Below are 4,153 nucleotides of genomic sequence, written 5' to 3'. Positions count from 1 at the left end.
GAACTCTTGGACAACATAAGGGCATCAATTTTTCTGGTCAACCCCTCAATCTTGGCCATGAGCATGGGTGTTTCACTAACCTCGTAGAGACCCCTCTTTTGGCTTCGTCACTCAACGTTTCAAAGAAGTCCCACGCCTCACTAGCACTCTTACTCATCAAACTCCCACCACTCGTTGCATCGACCATGGATCTAACCTAGGGTGTAAGACCTTGATAAAAGTATTGCACTAAATGCCATTTCTCAAACCCATGATGCGGACACCTACGGATCAAATCCTTTCATTTCTCCCAAGCCTCATAAAATTGTTCACCCTCCTGCTGCATAAAGTTGGAGATTTCTCTCCTGAGGGCTGTAGTTCTCTGAATGGGAAAGTACTTGGATAAAATTTGTGTGATTAATGTGTCCCATGAAGTAATGCTGCCCACCTCCAAGGAATTAAGCCAAGACTTGGCCTTATCCTTAAGTGAAAATGGAAAAAGTCTTAACCGGATAGAGTCATCTGAGAAATTCTGGAATTTGAAAGTCGCACAGATATCTAAGAATTCCTTGACGTGGTAATAAGGGTCCTCCTTCTCCAACCCATAGAATGTAGTGAGGAGTTGGATCACACCCGGTTTCAACTCATAACTGGCGGCAGTAGTGGGTGGCAATATAATGCAAGAAGGTGATGTGAAGTGGGATGGGATAGAATAATCCCTCAGGGCTCTACGGTCACCTGCTGCAGGTAACTGTAATGGTTCACCCTGATTGGCCATGGTAGCTCCTTACTTGACTTCTGGTGTTTTCCTACAAATATGTTCTACTTCTTCAACAAAGGGAGCTAATGGTTCACCTAGGGAGCGGCGCCCGTGCATAAAAACACAAAAAGAAACAAAATAAACTATCAATTTAAGCTAACAAACTCACTACTGAAAATACGAACTAACTACAAGAAATAAAAATAATTCCATACAAAATCACCAACATAAAATTATGAAAGCAAAAAAATAAAATAAAAATAAATCTAACCTAAGACCATGGAGAACAAATAAATACACTTAATACGTGCCTCCCTGGCAACGGTGCCAAAAACTTGATGTGAAATTTAATTACATCGGTTTTTATACCTTGCAAGCGTACGAATCGTTCATGTAATCTAGTGGGAAGCGAGAGTCATATCCACAGGGAGGACTGAATTTTGTGTATTCTTCAGTCAACTAGCCTAACCAAATATGATGAATTAATCTGAACTAAACACTAATTATATCCTAAATTATCAAACAATCATTTGATTAACTACTTGCACAACAGGAAACGTCAACTCTGGATTTTACCGTGATACGTGCCTCTCTCGAGCTCCACGTAACCACGAATCCGATTTCTCAATCCTTTCGTCTATCCCCTCTCGGGCGCATAGAGTGAAAGACAGAAATCAGATTAAAATACCAAAATTCAACATAGATTACAATCCTACCCTAATTATCTAATTTAATCAAATATCCAAAAAACAAATATTCGATAAACATTAATTTTCAAATCAAATTTAATAAGCATTCAAAATCTAAGTTCAAACTATAGGAAAATTAAATTCCAAAATGACGGATTACTCCCCTTCTCCTTCCTCTCGCTCGGGCAGCAAAGGATCGTTCTCACGACTGCAATTTCTAGAAATTGATGGCTTCGGGTTGCAAGAGCGAGTGGCCAGAGGTAGAGACGACGCCGGCGAAGAAGGATAGAAACCCACGAATGGAGGTGATAATCGGCGAAGAACGAAATGGAGCTGAAGTCCTTTAACCGGATCTCTCGAGTCTCGGTCGGAGTCAGAATAGCTCTGGGAATGGTCGAAAATAGGTAATCGACGGCGGAGGGTGGTCGGAATACGGAATTGGCACAGAAGGAGCCCTCTCGGGTCACCTCTCAACCTGGCGAGCAGAAACTGGCACTGTCGAATTCGCCGTGACAGAGACTCTCTCGAGCTCTCCTTGGGTCTGTTCTCGGTTGCCGGACGGCGGTGGACGATGGTGGCGCGACGAATGAAGGTTGGAAATTCTCTCAGACCTCCCCTATTTTGGTCGACGGTCCCCTGTTTCGATCGACGCTCCCTTGTTTCAGTCGATGGGCCATCTTGTTTTAATACGATTTGCCCTAAAAAATCACCTCCCTTTCACTAAGGGCATTTTGGTAAATATCTCCTTCTCCACCAAAATTCTCCTGAAATTCCATAATTGAATCCATAAAAAGCATTTCAGGAAGAAATAAACCCTATAAGCAATGAAATATAATTCAGGAGAGAAAAATATGCAATATAGACAGTGATTAATGCCAAATTCAATAAATGCACGTTTCATTTGAAAACCGATAAATAACCACCTATAACACAATTATAAGGGTTATTCTATTATAATTAAACTAGTTCTCATGTCAGAATATGGCATCTATCACTTCCCAAGGGGAAGAGAGCAATAAGGTCCAAGTGGGTCTACAAGAAGAAAGAAACAGTATAAAAAAAAAGTGGGGGAGGGGAATTCAAGGCTTGTCTGGTAGGTGTTGGATTTAGGATCCCTTTTTCCATAATTTCGAGCAAGAGAAAGAAGAAAGAAAAAAGATAAAAGAGAAGAAGAGCTCTCGGGTAGAGAAAATTAAAAATAAAAGAGCAAAGAGAGGTTGTGCCAAGCAAGGGAGAGAGCGAGAGAGTAACTCGAGAATGAGATGTGTAACTTGATTAATTCTGAATTACAACACCTCTATTTATAGAAGAGGAGGAGGTAGAGTCCTTATACAACTTGTCTTTCAATCCTAATTATATTCCAACTCTAACTCTTTAATATAAGTCTATTCAAACTAAACTACTAGAAGACTAACTTGATTTGAACTAGGAGTCCTTTATTCACGTGAATATAAGGGATAAGCCAGCTCGTAGCCTTATCCTTGTGGGTCCGTCATAATCTCCCAGTGCATCTTGATAAGAGTGCCAGCTCATGAGATATTTGTGGGTTCCACTTGATCTTCAAGTCTTCTAAATCAATTCATCTTGTGCTTCTTGATTCCTTAACTCATGCTTGCTTTGGGTGAGGAATCTTCGTGGTGTCCCACATCCTCTAGGATTCTTCCTGATGCCCTACGGGCTCATGGTGGGTCCCACCAAATTGAGCACCATGGTGGGTCCCACCAAATTGAGCACCATGGTGGGTCCCACATTGTAACACTCTCCCTCAAGCTGGGGGTGAGAAGACATCATAAACTCCCAACTTGCTGTAAATGGTTGACATAATCTTGTGAGTGACCGACTTGGTGAGAATGTCTGCAACTTGATTTTGTTATGATATGTGCTTCAGAGATAAGAGACCAGCTTGGAAATTTTCTCGTATAAAATGGCAATCTACCTCAATATGCTTTGTCCTTTCATAGAAGAGTGGATTCGATGTAATATGTATTGCTGCTTGATTATCAGAGTACAGATCCATTGGAGCTTCTTTATAGAATCCCACTTCAGTGAGAAGAGATCTTATCCATATGAGTTCACTAACAATGTGTGCCATGGCTCTGTATTCTGCTTCTGTACTTCATCGTGCTACTACATTTTACTTTTTACTTTTTCGTGTAACCAGATTCCCTTGAACCATCGTGTAAAATCTAGAAGTAGATTTTCTATCATCTGGGGATCCAGCCCAGTCTGCATATGAGAATCCCTCGATGTTGAAGTGACCATGATTTTTATAGAGGAGCCCCCTTCCAGGTGCTCCTTTCAGATATCGTAGTATCCTCTCAAGAGCTTGCCAATGACTAAGTTATGGTTTGTGCATGTACTAACTTAGAACACTTACTGCGTACGAAATGTCTAGCCTCGTTACACATAGGTAAAAAAGTTGTCCAACTAACCTTTGATATTTACCAATATCTACATCTTCTTCAGTGCCTCCACATAATTTTGTATTTGCATCCATAGGAGTGTCTACCGGTTTGCATCCTATCATCCCTGTTTCTTCTAGTAGATCAAGGGCATATTTCCTTTGGGATAGAACAATCCCATGTCTGGATTGTAAGACCTCAATACCCAAAAATTATTTCAGTAATCCAAGATCCTTCATCTTGAATTCAGCACATATTCTTTCTTTTATTTTCTGAATGCCCTCAGAATCAATCCCAGTTAAAATAATATCATCAACATAAAC

The 4,153-nt window shown here is 40.6% G+C and overlaps 1 non-coding gene across 1 annotated transcript; it reads left to right on the top strand.

Annotated features, from left to right (window-relative positions):
* Positions 1-245: 245 nt before the first annotated feature.
* Positions 246-352, top strand: LOC137957377 (small nucleolar RNA R71). Its single transcript, XR_011113347.1, has one exon. It is a non-coding gene; the product is annotated as a small nucleolar RNA R71 (small nucleolar RNA).
* The last annotated feature ends 3,801 nt before the right edge of the window (positions 353-4,153 follow it).

The sequence above is a fragment of the Aristolochia californica genome, unplaced genomic scaffold, assembly GCF_029961685.1.
Source record: "Aristolochia californica isolate CCGP_79_NKW_82.1479 unplaced genomic scaffold, dmAriCali1.0.hap1 SCAF_2, whole genome shotgun sequence".
NCBI classification, from domain to species: domain Eukaryota; kingdom Viridiplantae; phylum Streptophyta; class Magnoliopsida; order Piperales; family Aristolochiaceae; genus Aristolochia; species Aristolochia californica.
The sequence above is the reverse complement of the archived record's forward strand: the minus strand, read 5'-3'. Positions and strand labels throughout refer to the sequence as shown.